General features: G+C 39.9%; 1 protein-coding gene across 1 annotated transcript in view; it reads right to left on the minus strand.

The window, feature by feature from the left end:
• pik3cb (phosphatidylinositol-4,5-bisphosphate 3-kinase, catalytic subunit beta) overlaps window positions 1–20164 on the minus strand; it is a 47086-nt gene extending 26922 nt beyond the window's left edge. The window contains exons 1-2 of the mRNA XM_086125309.1: window positions 19961–20164; window positions 3831–3910 (exon numbers count right to left, since the gene is read on the minus strand). The gene's annotated coding sequence lies outside the window, so the exon portion shown is untranslated. The remainder of the gene's footprint in view (window positions 1–3830; window positions 3911–19960) is intronic.
• Between the last annotated feature and the right edge of the window lie 591 nt (window positions 20165–20755).

Raw genomic sequence — 20755 nt, forward strand, 5'->3', positions numbered from 1 at the left:
ACTGGAAGAGTGTCCACAATAAGGCTCTGTTTTTAGCAAGTGTGTGTATGTGAACATGCGTGCCAGCGAGGACAGTCCCGTGCCCTGCACAAACACTGCCCTTGTGTTGCCCTTGCCTCACCCATCTAACCCCTCCTTACAACGTTTCTCTCTCGGGCACAAACACGGACACACAAAATCCAACCAGCTTGGCCTCAGAGACACCGACACAGAGCTGGCTCGAGGGGGCAAAGGGGTCACAAGGCAATCACATGGCCCCATCTCACCCCAGTCCCCCCGACAAAAATTATTTACACTCACATGACCTCCTGTATTTTGCAGTGTAGATTTCAACGGCCTCGGGTGGCTTACACACACATTCAGGACCTTACAGCACACACAAACTCACAACCAATAGAGTCACAGGCACATGTAAACGATCTGATTTTCAACAGAAGCTCTGCCAATTATTGTTAACATCATAGTTTATGCTGCAGCCAACGTGACAGAAATACGATGAGTTGTAGAATACACACATCAAACACAACACTGTTTGTGAAAAGCTAATGGCCATTCACTCGTCATACGGAAGGTCATTATTCAAATCGACATGACACATGAGAGCGAGGAGAAAATTCACACACAAAAGATAGTCCTGTCAATGTGAGGCTGGAAAAACAAGAGGCAATAAATGTCCTCTGCTAAATCACAACTCAAATGGCTGATCAAAAGTATGAAATTAAGAGCAAATTATCACCAATCTCCTACTTGCCATAGTGACAATATTAAGTGTGACTATTTAATCCAGTGATAACAGACAGCAAGCACAAGGGCCGAAGCGGTCCTAACTCTTTGGATGGTGGCTGATAACAATTTAGTTTGGCATTTGACACAACAGTTTCTTTCTGCTAACAGGAATCTGTTTTCTTGGAAAACATTTACCGGTAAATCTATTTACATTTTTACATTACAGGTTTACATTTCTTAGTAGCAGGTGATATTTTTCATTCACGAGACAATCTCTTTCTCAATTGTTTACTCAAGAATAATTATAGGAGTATTGGGAAAAAAACACAATAAAATCGGAACTGGGAGTATGCAGGGGGTCAACTGTAATTTGTTTCAATTAAATTCACATATTAAAACAGTTAAAAGCAGTTTGAATTCATTCCACATAGTTTACGTCGACACCCTTTCTTGCATCTTCATAAAAGCAATGAATTTAAGGGAAGGCACATAATGGCAACAGTTAGGACGGTAAAAAATATTAGCTTCAACGCCGATCAGAAGGTTATCTGAATCAAAATATCGGCCGATCTGATCCAGGTTAGGATCAGATCGGCCGATATTTTGATTTTTGTGTACAAAAAAATGTATGCAATACATGCATGCAGGATATACATACACTAGCCTCCAAAAATATTAGACCAGTAAAGAAAATCCCTTCATTTTTGCTGAAAACTGAACAAAAATTGGTCTTTTATTTCATGGGCTTTAAATTTCAATCTGACAAAACGCCTGAACATTTGGTGCACAGGGATCAGAACACAAAGATTAAAAATAGACTAAAGTGAACAAGACTTAATATTTTATTGCAAATACTTTGTGTACAGTTTTTAATGACTGAATCCAGCATGTGACCAGCTGACATCCCCACACTGACATTCTTCTTTTGTGATGCTTTACCAGAATTTCACTGCAGTCTCCACACGTCACTTCTGGAGATTGACTTGAAATTGACTGTCAGTCGAAAACCTGTACTATATTTTTGGGGATTTTTTAAAAATAAATATTTATGAAATATATTTTACTATTTTGAGTAGTTTGGCTCATTATCTTGCTGCATGGCATGATCTCCCAATCAGGAGGATGCTGCTCCTCCTTTAAAATTGGCAGACAAAAAGTTTTGCTCGATGTAGATCAAGTTGTACTGCTGCCATCTTCCTGTTTAACATGAAGGCTAACTAATGAACTTGTCCCAGAAGTAGCCATGCAAGCCAAAGCTGTAACTTAACCTCCTAATGATCTTGTGTGTTTTGGGATTATGAGCAGATGTCACCTTTCCGCAAATTTAACATTAACATCGCTTTATTAGAGTTTCATCTCTACCCCATATCTGAAAGTGAGTGTCGATATTCATTGCTGTTTATTGTTCGAATCATCGGTGTAATGGCTCAGTCACATGCCTCTCTACTGCCCGCCACCCCACACTAAAAAAAAGGGGGTTTGTATCAGAAGCATAATGTAAATACACGGACATCTAAGAGGAAATGTTAATCTTATTGTCTCTTATTCATCTTTTGATGTCTTCACTGTATTTACATTACTTGGACGTTAATGACTGCCTGAATTCTGGAGCCCTTGGTTTTCACCCATTTCCTTCTTGCCGCTGCCTTCGGCTACTGCATGTTGCTTTGGAGTCTTTCTTTCTAAAGGCTTGTCTTTGACAACTAAAATCAAATCTCTACTCGGTTTAAACTCAGGTTATTGGCTTTGGCCATTGAAGGATAAATAAATCATTTGTGGTGGTTGTATCACAGTAATGGGACTGCTGGGAATATGTGCACATCATCAAAAGTGCTTTGTTAGCATTACCACCAGTGCAGAGAAGCATCATTAGATATGATTGATAACCACATCAGAGAAGCAAGACGCACGGACATGGAAAAATAAATAGTACCAAGAAAAGCAAAGACAAACAACAATTGGGTACTTAAAAATAGGAAGGTTAAAAATTGTTTCAACCATACTGTAAATGTAATTTCAGTTTGAATTGAATATCAATCATTGGTCATGCCATGTCACAGTGAAAAGATGGGGGGTGGGGGGGGGGGATAAAAATCACACTAAATCGCCGCAGTGAATTGGGGGCAGCTTCCAAACACTGCGCTAAGTTTTCAGTATTGGTCTCTCAGCATCTTGCTAAACCACCATTCATCTCAGCTCGAGACAAAGGGCCCCACATGGCTAATGAATGACACACACACACACAGACAGATGTACACAAGCTCAGAAAGGGTTGGCTTATCCTGCTAGAGGTGACTGGGTTGCTGGGAGCATGCAGCAACATTATAAAACGATCTATCGGTCATGAGTGCTCGAGACAACAAACACTCATGCAAACCGCCCGTTCTTAAGAACGTCTTATAGACCATTTGTAATTATGTGCAACCCTTGTCATATTCTGGTTGCAAGATGAAAAAAAAAAAAAAAAAGGAAAGAAAACCACCCAAATAATAACGCACTGAGGGGCGGGATTTCTTAGAATTGTGTTGCAGGGTTGTATGGCTCCTTGCTGATATTTAGAAAATTAAAAAAAACCAAAAAACAAAGACTGATCAACTTCTTGGTCATGTTGGTCCGTTAGAGCAAAAAAAAAATTGTTTTTTTAAATTAGCTATATATGTGTGTGTGTGTGTGTGTGTGTGTGTGTGTGTGTGTGTGTGTGTGTGTGTGTGTGTGTGTGTGCATCTTATACTTATAACACTAGGCAAATATGGCGATAAGATTGTGCTGTGCTGGTCTTTGCATGTGGCCAGTCTTGGTAAAAGGGTTCATCCAAGGGAAAGTTTGGAAATATATCCAATCGAACCTCGTTATAATGTAACAAATCTGTACGTTATAATGGTAATTTGTTGTAACCATTTCCAATAGGATTCGCAAATGGCAATCATGTAGTCTGAGCTCGGAGTAAGCATGTGCCACCTTGCACGCATTCTCTGCCTGTCAGGGCAAAGTCTTTTCTGTGGAATCAAGCAAAGTCAGTACTTCTTTTAGCACTTTCACATGCAGAAAGTGGCAGTACTGTATCACAATAGGTAATGTAGATGCACACATCTGGCACGTCTTACCTGTTATTAGCCCAAGTTCCTTATATTCTATGCCCGTGATGATTGCTGCGGTTGTCTATAGAGTGCCTGGGAAGCTGCATCTGATGGGTGAGAAGAGGAAAGATAGTTATGAGTCGGTGAGGGTTAATTTGATTTAGTCTTATTGACACATATTTCAAGTGACAAATGGCCAACATGACTGTGTTAATTGTCACAGAACACCTGAAACAATCCATATCTACCGATGTTCAAAATGCATGTAAATGACTACGAGTGTCAACAGATGGCAGTGACAATATAAGAAGCAAACAATAATTAATGCAAATACAGTATTAAACCTTACATAACCTTGAATTGGCATGTGATGACTTTTCTCCCATTGATTTACTCAAGGGTAAACTTCACATTATACTCCAATGGCCGAATAAATTTCCGTGTACAGTGGAATCTCGGTTTTCGCATGCCCAAGATTTCGTACGATTCAATTTTAACAACTTTTTTTCAAACTAATGCTCCGGTTTTCCTAAATTCGCTCCATTTATGTACCAAAACCGCATTGCTCTGGCACTTATTTACCAGAACAGCCATAGAACACAGGTGTCAAATTCAAAGCCCAGGGGCCAGATCTGGCCCGCCACATCATTTTATGTGGCCGGCGAAAACAAATCAAACATGGCAACTTCCATGATGCTTGCTAAAATATGGACCAAAATTTCACATTCTCAATGTAATAGATAAGAGAGACATTGTAAGCATTTTCTTGTTGCCAAACACCTCATTACAGTAACTTAAACAATAGTTGAATAAACTGTTAATCCTGACTTCTTTATATGATTTCAGTCATAATGGCCCTCCAAGGGAAATGGTAACTAAAATGTGGCCCGCGGCGAAAATACGTTTGACACCCCTGCCATAGAAATATCCCATGTGCAAATTTGTTGAGTGTTTTGAAATGAATGAACGTCAACGATGCATTCATCAATTTCAAAGCTTTTTTTGTCCTTGTTTATTGAGTGAGACTGCTAAATAAGCCAACATTGCAGTAAAGAGAGTGAGGAACATGGCAGAATTACGGACAGTCCGCTCGCTTCGGTGACAATTGTTTTTTGCAGTTGGGGTCGAGTGACTCTCAAACCCGTCTTAATGCAGTTGGGATGGAAGTAACACCAGATAGCACTCTCCCCTTTTTACCATCTTTCATGTGCAAACAAGAGTGTTTCATAAATGTACAGCATGTATCCAAGACTATAGTTTTCTATATAAAATATATCGTGGGGTCATTTTTGGGTGTCTAGAACGGATTAATTGGGTTTACATTATTTTCTGTGCAGAAGAATTACTTCTGTTTTTATTTAGCGGTTTTAGTCTGACTTTTTAGATTAGAACACGAAAAACGGAGCTCAACTATAACGATTGACACGTCTCTCATAAACCATATTTAGCCAATATTTTATGGGTGTGTACCTCACCATGCATGCACCACGCCACACTGCCCCTTAGAAGGCGCACACAGCAAGAAAAGTAGGTAATGGGATTATTTTTTTCTGTTATTGCTTTTATTTTATAATGCTATTTTACTTGTTGCTAATTTTATTTTCTGGTTGTTCTTTAAATTACATTCAAACTTTTGTTTTGGTAGTTTGAAATACTAAGTTTTTAAATCAAAGAATAGTCATGTTTATAATAATTGTGATTTCAATTTCAATTAAAACATTGGTGATTATCATTTTTTCAACTTCTTCTAAACCTGCAGTAGTTTTCAGTCAAGAATATGTGATTTAGCCTCACACTGTGCTGTTGTATTCATTCACTGTGTTTCCATGCAAAATTTCGGAAGAAAGAAGCAGCACAATTGCCATGTTTGTTGTGGGGCCCGGAGGAATCAACAATGACATTTGAACAGCAAAGTCAGCAGCATGACCAATACAAGCGCTATTTCTGGAGGGCCAGGTGGAGGAAAAGAGGATCTAGCCTGATACTGTATTTATTCAACAGAGGGAATTTCAGCAGATGGTATTTTAGACCAGCTACTGTGTATCTAAGCCATAGGATTAAACTGCTCCAACAAACTAACAAAAGTCTTTTTTCCCTCGTTTGTAGTGTACAGTACATATTAACCAAATAAGTGTCTAGTTTCAGTTTCTGCTGTGTCTTCAACTGAATAATTTCATGACATTCGCAGATCATATAAATATATACAGTATATCCAGCCATCCTATTTCTGGTTTTGAAATTTGCGAAAATGTATTTGTGGCAGAGTATTACTAAATCTCATTTGTAAAAACACTGAATATGAGTGCATAGTGTGTGATTCATCCAGGTATGAGTTGTACTTTCATTATGCTTCATTCATCCATCTATCCATTTTCGCGGTGGGGGAATGGGGGGTGCTGGAGCCTATCCCAGCCGTCTTCAAGCAGTAGGCGGGGGACACCCTGTACCGGTTGTCAGCCAATTGCAGGGCACCCAGAGACAAACAACCATCTGCACTCACACTCACGCCTAGGGACAATTTAGAATGTTCAATCAGCCTGCCATGCATGTTTTTGGAATGTGGGAGGAAACCGAAGTACCCGGAGAAAACCCACGCAGGCCCGGGGAGAACATGCAAACTCCACATAGGCCGGAGCTGGAATTGAACCTGATACCTCTGCACTGTGAGGTCAATGCGCTAACCACTGGTCCACCAGGCTACCCTATGCTTCATCATGCCAAATCAGAATACTCCATAATGCCTGGGGGGGGGGAATTGTTGATCTGACCTTTGACCCTCTTGTGCTGGTCCTCCCATAATTGGACCTTTCCCGAACTATTTCTCTTTCTGTGACACAAGCGGGATTAAAACACAGAAAACTGAAAAACATGAACCAATCATCAAGAAACTCACGAATTGTGGCAGCAACCCCTGACTGCATTAACTGGACTTATTCATGCACAATTAAGAGTTTACCAAATACCAGTGGTCCTGAAAGTAAAATTGACGTTGTTATTTCAATGTCACCTGATAGAATAAGCAACTGATTAAATGTGATATTCTGGTGGGAGTGGAATCCTCCATTTGGTAATAAAAATATAAATCACAATATTGTGAGTTACATTTGTGTATAGTTAATTGTTTTAGCATGCAATGAGACACAATCCACACTTTCCTTGCAAATAAGCACAGAGTTGACGACTTTAGTCATTGTGACTTGGACTCAAAAGTCATTGCTTTGATGACTTGTGAAATCACGTGACTTGACTTGACTATAACAAAAATACTTGAAACTTGACTGGAGAGTTAAAAGACTCAGGCTTGACTTAAGACAGGATGACATGAAAGACTTGATTTCTGCTCGTTTCGTTATGTTTGGGTTGAAGATGAAATACTGCATAAAACGAATGAATTTACGTCAGCATGTAGGCCCATGCTGGGAATGGCACCGTCATGACTGGAGGAATAGCCTGATTTGTCGAAGAAGAAGCACACCTTCTCATATCATAGCAGCTTCATGCATGTTGGCGTGCCAAAAGCTCTTACTTTCTATTCAAAAAGCAACAGGAAACCACCGCCTCCCTTGTGAGACAGCCATCAACCAACTACAGGCTGGACACATGAGGTGACAGCCATTCACAAAGCAGCAGAAGAGAAGGAGAAGTATATTAAAGATGGTAGTACCAAAACACACTCAAGTAATAAAATAATATAGTTTAGATAGATCATTTCAGATCATTTATATTATTTTTTTTTAAACAAAGGATATTTCAGCGTGTTATTGCAGCACAAGCGCACATGGACCACAGCGCTTGAAGGCTGCTTCAAAATAACCTATGAGCGTCTCAAACAAAAGCGGCCCCGCCACACAAGGTATATGAGTCGATCATTCTCCTATGTAAGTTTTAATAAACAAATGCTTTAACAAGATAATAGTCTTTTTTTTTTTTATTGGAACTCTTAACTTAAAATATGTTTCCTGTACAAGAAATTGAGTCCGTTAAATTAACAGAATGCATGCATGTCATGGCGCATGGTCAGGATGGTACCACCTCTGCCTTAATTTGAGCCAGGAAAACGTTGTTTGCTCCCCTAGTGAACCATATTAAAGTTTTGTTTACCCTTGTTATGGTGTTGGCGCGGCTCATAAAGGTATATTAAAATTAATTTGCAGTGAATTTGCGTTTGTTGTAGCATGTTTATGGATCTGTCTGTTCCGTGGGTGCTCAAGTAAACACCCCCTGCTCCAGTGTGTGCCACACACAGTCTGTACAAGTTTGTGTCCACCTCAGAAATCAACACATTCTTTTTCAATATTTAATACTCAATACTTAGATTTTTACCCGTTTACATTTATCAGTCATCACTCATCTTTTTTCCACGGTGTGCACATATTTTTGCGGCACAGGTGTTATTCGGTTAGATCTTATACTGCAAAAACCACACAGTAGCAGCTTATGAAAGCCAGAGAATTCATTGCTTGCGACAAATACATTTACATTTTTCACATGGCCCCTTTGGGAAAATAATTGTTCCGCCCTAATGTAGATATTTATCAGCCATGGTCTCTATTGCCTCCACATCTCGTGTACAAAAACAACATACAGCAAGGCGGTGCAACCGATGACACGAAACACGGCTACTCCAGCTCAAGTCAGACAACTTCCTGTTTTTCTTCTGTGGTTTCGATGCTCAATCTTGTTTAGCAGAATGTGAAATGCAGCAGTTAAATCAAGAACTGTGGTAAACAATTGATTGGCAAATAACACGTCGATATAGAACTAAAATGTTTATTAGAGTTTAAGAGTCATATAGAAATTAATTGCACACGCAGCAACAGTGAAACCACACTTGGGTTGGCCAGGAAGTGAGTTGTTTTACACAATGATAAAATCTCGGGCAAAATGTTTAACTCTTTCAAACGACGCAATGAAAGCATCACATATCAAAAGTGGGTCGATGCTTCTTTTAACTTTAAGAATTTTGCTAAAGGGACAAGTTTTTTTCTACGTCGGGTCCACCGCACCACACCAGCGTCTGAGGCTTTAGGCAGACTTAATAATGTGTTCAATCGACATGTATCTTCACACCAGCATATGAGTCCAATTGATTGCACCATTATATTGAGGTGCTACGGCAAACCCCACTAAAATGAAGTGATGCTTATTTGGAGTATTGACAACACAAGGAAAACAGCTCCCAGCAACACAAAAGTGTTGCGTGGTCATCATGTGTGCGTCAGTTGGTAGTTCTGACACAAAAGGAATGGCATGACTGCAAAACTTTGCTCTGTCCCTCACGTCGAAGACCGGGGTCACCAACTCGGGTCCTCGGGTGCCCCTATCCAGTATGTTTTACATTTTTCCCACCTCCAACGCACCCGATTCAAACTCATCAGTAAGCTTTGCAGAAAGCTGTTAGCAATTCTGATCTTTTGAATCTGGTGTGTTGCAACAGGAAGAGATGCAAAACAAGCAGGAAAGCGGCCCTCGACGACCGGACTAGTGTCCTCTGGTCTGAGAATTACTGTGTCCCCTTATCATTGCGCAGTCACTACGACAGGGACCAGTGTTTGATGTGACTTCTGCCCTTCCACCCCCAATCATGCACACATGCTTCCTTTCTTCACCTATCTTCAGGAGAAGGAATGTTAGGAATGCTGAACCCTAAAATGATTCAAAGACTCATCATCATCCAAGTCTCTCATGCACAGGATTCCACAAAAACACTTTTTATCTTGCAATACAGCCTCTATTTGGAATCCCACTGCCAATGTGGATTAGTCACTGGATTGTTTTGACCCTTCTTTCTCAACTTTGTGACTCTGGCATGTACTGTCGAGCTTAAGGGGTGAGAGGTTTCATTTTCAACATTTTTGGGTGCCCCCGAACAGTTACAAAAGTCAATCTCTGCAGGTAACTACTTGTTTTGAATCTTTGTACTCTTGCAACATCTACAAATTTCATATCCACACAAGTGTAATAACAATGTGGCCGTAAAGCCAGTACAGCAAGTCATCTGTCAGTGAACTTTCCTTGTGGATGAATAAAATATCCATGCATCCATCCACCCATCAAGTACAAAGATGGCTACGTGATTGAATAAATGTGTCTGACCGACAAGAGTGCAGTGTGGTCACCTGTAGAAGTAGACCAAAAGAGAAGTCACTCACTTGCATTTCCTATCATTGTGGTGCCCTTGAGCATGGCACCTGAGCTATCATGTGTTCTCTGGATATTGGGAGTCACTCAATATTCACATATATGTCACTGTGTGTGCTTCCTGCGATCACCACGATACAATAAAAACTAAGTCAAATCCAGCACACCGTATTAGAGAGTGTAATTTTAGAGTACTGGCCCGATGGTCCAGTGGTTAGCGTGTCGACCTCACAGTGCAGAGGCACCGGGTTCAATTCCAGCTCCGGCCTCCCTGTGTGGAGTTTGCATGTTCTCCCTGGGCCTGCGTGGGTTTTATCTGGGTATTCCGGTTTCCTCCGACATTCCAAAAACATGCCTTGCAGGCTGATTGAACACTCTAAATTGTCCCGAGGTGTGAGTGTGAGCGCGGATGGTTGTTTGTCTCTGTGTGCCCTGCAATTGGCTGGCAACCGGTTCAGTGTGTCCCCCGCCTACTGCCTGAAGACAGCTGGGATAGGCTCCAGCACTCCCCGCGACACTCGTGAGGATTAGCAGATCGGAAAATGAATGAATTTTAAAGTCTAATTGGCCAACAAAGGTAATAGCCACAACACAGTAGGTGAACAATAAACGCAGTCTTGAATCATCAACATTATTGTTTTTCAAATGACACTTTTGTTTGCAGATTTAAATCAGAGCTTTAAATCCCATGTGGAGTTTGCATGTTCTCCCCATTGTTTGCGTGCATTTTCTCCAGGTTCCTAGCACATACCAAAAACAAAATTCACCAAACTGAACTGTAGAGCTCAGTTCAAATGAGGCTAAACACTCGGAGTGAATAAAGTTGAGCTGACTTTATGTATGCTGTGTTTATCGGCTTAAGAGTCAGGCACACTTTGAAATAGAAATTACCCAAGCAAAAACTATGTTGTAAATAAGATTAGTGGAATGTCAAAGCTCCAAAATATCAAACAGTTCTCCATTCAAAGTAAAGAAAAACAAAATTCATCTGGATGTGGGCCTGACCGATGAATTGGCATGCCGATTAAATCATACAGTCGTAGCCCTCCCAACGTCAGTAAAAATCATCGGCCAATTGCCTTTTCACTTTATGTGCCGTATCCATTTACAACATTGTACTCAGAGAATCATGTATTTACTCCACCCAAAACGATATTAAAACTAAGAGAAAGGTGAGCACGAATCCTCTGAATTTATAGTACTGACCTACTGGGAGCTGCACACACCTCTCACTACACTGCCTCAATTATGACTGCACAAACAATTCAATCCTAATAAGCAGACAAGTTTTCATCGGCATAAAAGTCTAACTCAACAGAATTGTTTTGGTTCCACATTGTTCCCCAGTGTAATAAAACACAACACATCGACATGAGTTTATAGCATGCATTGCAACGAAAACTTCCCAGAGCTCTATTTGAGCAAACAGACAGGACATTGTAATACTTGAGCAGTCAGCGACCATCACTGTTTTACGTCACCCATACTGCCCAGGTACAAGAAATCATTGTGCAGTTTGTGTAAATACTATGTTGTGGAAAAGTGGTTAAAGGATATATGATTACTCATGCCTGACTTCAGACAGATGCAGAATGTCACTGTGTGCCCATCTATGTAAATGATAGTTATTATGGCTGGGAAGTTGAGTCTTTGTGTGATCTGGAGTGGGCGGGAGTGATCCACAAGTGCTCAGTGAGACCTTTGCTCAGCAAGGCAGTTGCAAAGGTAGCCAATTTACAGCAGCTGAGGAGCACGTGTCAGATGACACACAGTCGCACTCACACGCCACTCACTTTGAGCTGCCTGTCAAGAGCAGCTAAAAATGGATCATGAAGATGAAGCTGAACAAAGAGCAAGTCCCATTTAAGGCTTCTATAAGATGCCGTCTCTCGATCATAGAAAATCGGTGTGCGCATTTGTGTCAGGTCTCTACACAGAATTTATTTATTTTTACTAGTAGCACTGCTGGCACAAGCTTATGATATGGTCACACCCTTTTTTGGGGCGGCGGGGGTAATGACACTGATCAAAAGTTGTTTTATTTGACAAACTGTAGTTTTCTATAAAGTGAAGATTGAGAGTAACTTGTTATGTTTGAATTTGCACAGCTATATCGGAGCCAAATGGCTTTGAGAACCGACTTGCCACGTTCATGCCAGGTGAAAGGCGGGCAAATAATTTCAGACAAAATCACCATGACTATGGGCAGCGGGACTTGTACAACATAGTCGGCTTCCATCCATCCATTTTCTGATCTGCCTTATCCTCACAAGGGCTATCCATGGGCATACTGTTGCAAGTTGTACATCATTTTATGCTGCCTTTTTTTTCAAAGCTGGTAACTATTAAATGTTAGGATTTTTACATACATAAAGATTTATTTCATATACTGTAGTTTAACAAAGATAATTGATTGAATACTTCTCTACAGTAAGTATTCCTCAATTTCTGGCGTCCATGAAAACATACTTTTGTTGAATCAAAATAAAACATTTACTTTTGCTTTGAAAAACAAGGCTTAACATTTTTAACTCAATCAATCAACTACCGGTACATCATAATCAATTTGTTTGTGCATTTTCTGCACTCTCAATTTGAAATAATGACCTGTTATTGAATAAAGGAATGGAAGTTAAAACACATTATTAAAATCCGATTCCGCGATTAATCGAAAAAAAATAATCAATGCATTAATCTATGATTAACACATGTAGTGCCAAAAATGAGACATTTGCAAACATCGGATTTTACTGCGGAAAAGAATGATCAATATTTTCCCCGAATTTCTGACATTATGAACCAAAACAGTCTATTTATAAACATATTTTACATGTAAGTGAAATGTTGTTGAACCTGAAACAGACTCAGAAGTGTCTGTCAAACTAATAGCCCTTTGCATTAATCAATACCCAAGAAGGAGCCCTCAGTTTCAAAAAGGTTGCCGAGTAAAAATATTGGCTACTGACAGGCCGAGGAGATGATCTTTGTAAATAGTGTGACAAAGTATGACACATACAGCAGGATGGTGCCAATGAATTTCCCCAGTTGCATTTTTGGGGGATGACTCAAGCCATGAGCAACGGGTTGAAAAAGAACAAAAACTCAAATAAAACAACTGCATGGTTTCCCCAAGATGTGCCAAGGCCACGCTTTTCAGGCAGGTGCACCTGACAAGAGACTGTGAGAATTCATTTACTTCCGCCTCTAACTTGTACCGTATTATTGATTGGTAAAACAACACACTCAAACAAACTGCAAATACAAGCCAGTTCCACATTCCTCTTCCATTATGACACAAAAGAAGGGTCAATCTCCATCCTCCACACAAGAATTTGTACAAATAACAGGTTGCTCTGAATCAGACACCAGGTACGCTCTGCAAATGAGTGACTGAAGGTCCTTGGCCACTATATGAGCAAGTAAAGCGATATGAAGTTGTGCCCTGCAATTGACTGGCGATTGCCGTGGTGAAGCCTGCCTCTTCGCCCAGTCTGCTCGGATGGGCTCCGGCTTCCCGTGATCATGAACAGGATAAATAGATACTTTTTAAATAGATGACATATGCAATAGATTCACTGCCATTAGATTTCATTCAAAGGGTACCTAACCCTCCCGCTAAAATTTAAAGCAACAATAGGTTGTATGTGCCAACATTAAGATATCCTTTATTTGTCCCACACTGGGGAAATTTACAGCCTCCAGCAGCAAGAATGTAGGCAGAAAGAAGAGAAGAAAAAACAAGCAAACACCGTTCAATTAAGTGCAATATAAATACAAAATGGATAAATCGCAGTGCTATTTACAGTTGTTTTCACATCATTTAATTATTATTAATATTATTGTTGCTATTTTTATTCAGCAGCCTGACAGCAGTCGGCTGTGAGGACAACATGAGCCAAAATACTGTACGGTGTAGCAAAGGGTACAAGTGCTGTAATTCAACCCGAACCCTCATCCTTGATGTGAAAAAGGGATCCAGGTCAGCTCACAACTCAATAAGTGCATTTGGATGACAACGTTTAAGATCCCGATTTACAATGTAGCTTTTGTACGTGGGATGAAATCCAATATGTAGCTTGTCAGTGTTGAATATTTACTACGGCTAAGGTTTCCTTAGTGAAATAAAGCAGGCAGGAATTGGCTGATACAAGTCACATTTGGGCAAATTTGCTGCAGTCAGCAGTCCGCAATAGCAGCTTGCGATTAGAACCTTTGAGATATCTTTTTTTTCCCCCAAGATGGCACCCAATTAGGCAGCCGTCGGCAAGTCCTCTTCAAGAGCCTTGCTTTTTTTGTTGTTTTTGTGTTTTGTTTTGTCGCATGGTGTTTGTATGTTGTTACGTCGTGTGGACCTGATGTGGATTGTTTTCAGAATTTTTTGGCCACGACATTCATCAAAGGAGAAGAATCTGTGCTTGGTGGTTGCGCCTTCTCGGCAGCACGCCTGTACCAGCACTGATTTTGATTGGGAGGAATGTCGGCGTCCTTTGACTGCCAGTGCTGGACAGCGCTTATGTTTTTTTGCGCCTGTAGTGGGCAGCACAGGCCCATTTTGTTCAGCGGAAATGTCGGTGCTGTTGGACTGTCTGCGACTGGATGGATGGATGGCTTGTGCAGCCGACGATGAGAAGCGTCTGCGCAGAGCGCAGATGCGTATGTGGAACTGGGAGTCACCGCTTGGAATTGGATTACGTGGGACAGGAGATGTGAGCCAATCTCTTTTCGCCAATGGACACTACAGCTTCTTGTTTGCTTTCAAACTTAGCTTGTAGCACACTTGTGCACATTTTCAGCATGACATCTTTGATCCACTGGTGAAAGGACACTTTGATTCTCTCCTCATCTAGAAGTGCTTCAATCAACAAAGTGTATGCAGATAAAGTGCTTAAGATTTCAAGACTGTCTGTGTCTTAAGTGTTGTTTGTTTTATTTTGTCATTTTATGTGAACCGTTCTGTTGATGGCGGTGCGGGAACTCACAGTGTCTCACAGCTCCTCCCTCTCCTGTGGTTGAGAGGAAAGAAATTTCATCTGTGCTGTATGATGCTCATAGAGCACATTTGACAAACAAGTTGACTTGACTATATTTTTTGTGCATTCTCATTCAAAGTATGTTTGACCCGCAATGCACCGATTAGCATTGGCAAATAAAGGGAATCTGCAGAGCCAGAAGCAGCATTTTAAAATAGTACATGCAAGCTTCAATCATGATGTTTCTGCACTCAACACACTACAAACATGCGTCCCTGCCTGTGCCAGGTCTCCCCTGAAGGTAGGCGGTGATTTCCTTTTCTCAAGCTCTTGTAACTACTCTATTTTTCCGGTTCATTCATGTTAGAGTCCGTTATGGCTGTTGATCATTATGGCATGCGTGTGTACATGTGTGTGTGCATGCGTGCACACAGATGTACTTGGTTTGAAAAGTACATCTTTTTGTCAATATAGTTGGTCACTTCTGGAAGTACAGAGAAGAAAATGCTTTGAACGACTTAAAAGGCGAATGTGGCCTAGATGTTTTTCTTTTCTTTTCTTTTTTTACAATATTGTGGGTGTGGCTTAGATTCAAGTTCGCACAACGGTCCTGAAATTACCGTATTTACCGTGGCGTGGAGTCCCAGATGTGTTGTTCATATACAGCATATTTGGAGTATCATTATACATTTATAGCCAAGACCCGCCAAAAACACCTGAAGGGTTGAACACAGAGCTGAAGAAGAACAGATGACAGGGGGGTACATGGCTTGGGAATGGCTGTATTTGATTGCCATCTCTAAAGGCAACTGCGTCAAGCCACATCACCTGATTTTGGCCAGTTCTATATTAAAAGTAGACTCAACCTCAACTCATTTACAGTTTGACTAATTTGATTTAAGCATGCCTTCCACCTCTTGTCTCTCCACTAGTCCGTCTTTCCTTCTCCTGCCGTCTCTCACATTCCTTGGCAAGTATTGGCCTGCTGTACCTCTGTTACCGGAGGGAGAATTCCAACAGGCTGCACTTATCTCACAGTCATATTTTGGGCACATTTTTTTATGTGTACCATACTCGCATACATAATCCTGTTTATTGGTCACATTCAAAAATACAAAATAATAATTTCGAAAGATTGGCTTGCGAATAAACACATTGGCCTGTTAGCTGAAAGATATTGCGAAACGCTCAAACAAGTGAATACGTCTCAACCAACTCCCTTTCACTGTGCACTTTCGGAGGATGTTACACAAGCCTCTAACGGTAATAACAGGAAAATGGCAATGCAAAGACCAGGCTCTTGAAGTGTTAAAAAGGGGGTGTTATACAAGTATGTTCAGACGAAAGACTATTGATCTTTCTCTTCTGTTTGACATTGAAAAAACAACAACAACAAAAAAAAAACAGCAACCTCTAAAAGCCATATGCTCGCATTCAAGTAAGCATGCCCTACACCAAACACCACCGTCCAAGCATTGACAGGCTTTAGTTAAACCTGAAAGAAAACAAAACTGGTTTGGGGTGGAGTCTTTACTGTCACAATTAAGTTTAAAAGCCAAATCAATAATCCTTTGGATCAATTAGATGGCCTCACGGTCAGAAGCTCCGTGCTTGCTCATTTTGGTCAGTCAAGGGCTGTAAGCTATCGAATATTTTGGTATTCAGATAAAAAAAATATAACAATAACTTTATGTCTTGCCTCTTGCTTATGAGTACTGAAGAGTAAAAAGAAGCACATCATTTTCCTCTCTAGCAACATTATTGAGATTTTACACAAATCTCACTCTTTATTTTACAACTTTTACTGAATCAATCAACAAATAGTACAATATATTTTAACAATATCTGCAACATTTCTTAACATTCCATAGGTTCATATAAATTCAGTAAATCAATTATCACTTACAGATCTGTATTCCATGGTGAAACAAATCTCCCCCCATAGGTATTGGTCTATGAGATGAAGTGCCGACAGAATCACAGAAGTGATTTTCACTGGCTAAAACAACACAAAACACCTGGTTTGTTCAAACGTGATCAGCAGGAACAGCACCTGTGTCAGGCAGTCGGTATCAAAGTGTGCAGAGTCATGAAACTGCCTTCGAAAAGTAATGCGAGGAGGGGACTTGCTGCTAACGTTGCTATCCGCTAACAATGGAGCCTTTATTTTAGCATAAACCTAACTTACAAAACAAAAATATTCATCTGATATCATTTGAGACTATTGTTCAGCCCTAATACAAAACACACTTTCTTTCCAGTTGGAGCGTATTAATTTCTTGACTTCAGCAAGAACCATTAATGTAGATCAATCCTTAATTAAACAGAATTTTACACATTTGTAAACTTCACACATACTCAGGCGCATAAGGAAACACAGGATGAGTGCCCTCCGAGTTAGCCAGCTCTTTGGATCAATTAACACCAGAGTTTTTCTACAGTCTTGATGAAGGGCTGAAACTGACTTGGAGTAAATACTAGGGATGTTCTGATCTGAGTTTTATGCTCCCATTTCAAATACCCATCATCCATTAGTGAGGTCACTGGTACTGATGCCGATCATGGTCACTGGTACTGATGGATTAGCTGCACTTCTTTCAAGTTTAGAGCCGCTCACTAACGGTTATTTTAACATTTTAACAGTCGACGAATCTGATAAATGGATGGATGGATGGATGGATGGATAGATAAAAACATTCAAAATTTCCATCCCTTTATGATGCAAAAACAGGACAATATTTTGAACTAACAGTGCAAAAAAAAATGCAGAAACATATATTATGATTCAGTTACTGGCTTGGTCTGTACTTTACAGTGTTAAGGTAAGGGGAAGGGGGATGCTATACTGCACATAGGCTGGTCTCGAGTTGGCTGTAGGCTGCAAAGTTTTCAGAGAGGTTTTTTTGGGGTTGTTACATACACCTCAAAAAATTCGAATGAACAACAAGGGCTGCTTTGCTAAAAATTTGCAAAGGACGTGCCATTTAAAAAAAAAAGGGAAAATCTCACACAATAACCTCATAAATTATTGTTGTTCCAATACCTGATTTGTTTCCAAAGTTGAATGAGTTTTCATGCATGTTTAGACCCTCAAAACTAGCATTGTTTTCTTGGCAAACTGTGCATTGCCACAGCAACAGCGTTTCACACATTTTGTGTTGCAACATTATGAAGGCCAAAAGACTCTTCAGTGCAAATCTGAGGTAGATCTGGTTAACCTGCTGGAAGAAAAACATCATAGAATAATTTAAGTTTATAGATGTCTTGAGGCCTAGACTTTCATCAAACATATGAAGATAGGATCATGTGGGTCAAGTTACAGCAACATTTATTGTCACGGTCAATCATCAATCTGCGTAATGGCCACACCCTTCCCTTCGCTGGAAAGTCACTATATTCAGTGTAGAGCATAATCAAAGTCTTGAGGCTTTTATGACAATTTTCATCAATGGATGCTACAGCTTCTTGTTGACTTTGAAACTTAGCTTGTAGCAGACGTGTGCACATTTTCAACACGACGTCTTGGATCCACTCCTGAAAGGAAACTTTGATTCTCTCTTCTCTTTCATCTATAACTGCTTCAGACAACAAAGCGTATGCAGGAAAGTGATTAAGATTGCATGACTGTCTGTGTCTTATGTGTTGTGTTGTATTAGTTCATCATTTTATCTCTCTCCTGTGTGGCTCCTCTCTCTCCTGTGGTTGAGAGGAAATGAATTTCAATCTGTGCTGTATGTTGCACATAGAGCACATTTGACAATAAATGTGACTTGACTTGACTTGTTGGATTCATTCAACTGGCTACGTGCAGTACATTAAAACATTTAAAAAATGATATTTCTCATCGTCACTTCGTGGCCCTATACAGTATGTATAAAAGAATATTATCATATAAACGTCTTCAGGACATGACTACTTATATGCATGTGAAGTTTGGGATTTTTGGGGAGCATGTGCAGGGGAGTTATTAAGCATTTCCTCCTTTCTGGCGAAGTAAATATTAATTGTAAATTTTGTACATAAAACATACAAACACTGGCCCACTGCCCACTGCATAATCGCGGTTCGACACCTTTTGAAATTTTTTCAATTTTTATTCAATATTTTTAATTGTTATTATTATTGTTGTGTTGTTGTTATTATTATTCTTAAGGGGTTGGTTTGTGTGGTTTCCCCCCCCCCCCCAGACAATTGTCTGCTGTATTCCTCAGAAAAGTGTTAAAAAAAATTATGATGGACATGTCAGATTAAAATCCTCACAAATATTAACTACAACAATTTGCATTCTAAATCAGTTTTGCTTCTTTAGATTTTATTAATTGACGTACCAACTTCTCAAACGTGTCTGCTGCTCTCTCTCTAACTACAATTTCACGCCAGAATGGCTGACATCTTCAATAAAAGTTTCACATCCCCTTTGGTTTCTCTCCAACTCTCAAAGATCCACAACAGTATGATTTTAAAGAGATGATGGTTAATCATTGTCATCAGTTAATCATTATTCTTCTATTTTTCTCGACGTAGGCTTGATTTATACTATTACCAGATTATTCGAAAGGTTAAGAATGACAATTTTGAGTTCGTTGAAAATAAAACGTGGTTCTTGACACATCTTTAAACAGTCGTAAAACCGAAAACAGAACAAAGATGTACTGTTCAGATCGAGTTACAAAGTCAAATGGGGAAAATGAACTCGTCTTCAAAAGCCCATGACTGCCAGGGGCCCAAGAAACTAATGTTTATAGGATTGTAAAATGACAGTTATTTCGCCCCACAGTACAACAAATGCCCTCCAAGTCTCAAATGAAATTCTTGATCTGAAACATATGCAAACGTGTTTCACAGATTGATCATTCTTCTGTACTGTATATTTCAAATTAATTCAAATAAAGGCATTTTTACTGTGTTCATTCTTCCCATGCCTTACTGTTGCGTTTAACTGGAAAGCTTGTCAATGTAAAGTCAACAGTGAACCGACTTCGGCGTGACTCCTGATAGCAAGCCAACAACTGTACAGTACTTGGAAAAGATGAAGGACTGACTTACCTTGGGTAACCCTTCTTAGGAGGACGTTCAACGGCGTAAAAAGAAAACAAACTTCTTCACCGTTCACGGCAAAACTAGTTTCAGTCATAAAAGTCCCAAGCAAGAGGAGACCATCAGGCCGGGTGTCTCCCGCCTCAGGTGGGAGCTCCGGACCGTGTACTGGCTTCCTGTTGGTAGCCGGAGGTGAAACACCACCACCGCCGACGATTCTTCTCAGCAAGCTCGCCCGCCTCCTCCTGGGTCGAAGTTAGAGATAGTAACGTGCACTTCCGGTCACCGTGATTTAAAAAATAACGATACTTGCCAACATTCATAAAACGCTACCAGTTGTGTAAAGATTTCAAATATTCGAGAAATATTTAGTAATCAAAATCTATGACTACCAATTTTAATGTATAAGGTCGTATCATTTAAAAAATATATTTAAAAAAGTATAAACTACTTTTATTGTGAAAGCCTACTCTCCCTTCATTTGTCGTTATTCTTTCTCGCATGTATATCACTAACTGCATTGTTTACACCGTAAACTTTACAGTGACTTTACACTAATAACCTTTGAACATTTTTACGTTTATAAGACCTAATCTTTAAACAATGTTCAGTTATATCCTCCTGACTACCAGGAAAAAAATGTTGTCCAATCACATTTATTTTGAAATTCCCCAATCTATGTGAAGTAATTGGACTACTCCAAAAGAAAATTTTGAAATCCCACTACATTTTTCAAACAGGCTCAAATACACTTAAAACAACTCAAACAACACTTTAACGTGTTCATAAGAGTCTTATAATTAA

This window comes from Hippocampus guttulatus, chromosome 12 (assembly GCF_054856545.1).
Source record: "Hippocampus guttulatus isolate MCC_2025c chromosome 12, RoL_Hgut_1.0, whole genome shotgun sequence".
Classification (NCBI taxonomy): domain Eukaryota; kingdom Metazoa; phylum Chordata; class Actinopteri; order Syngnathiformes; family Syngnathidae; genus Hippocampus; species Hippocampus guttulatus.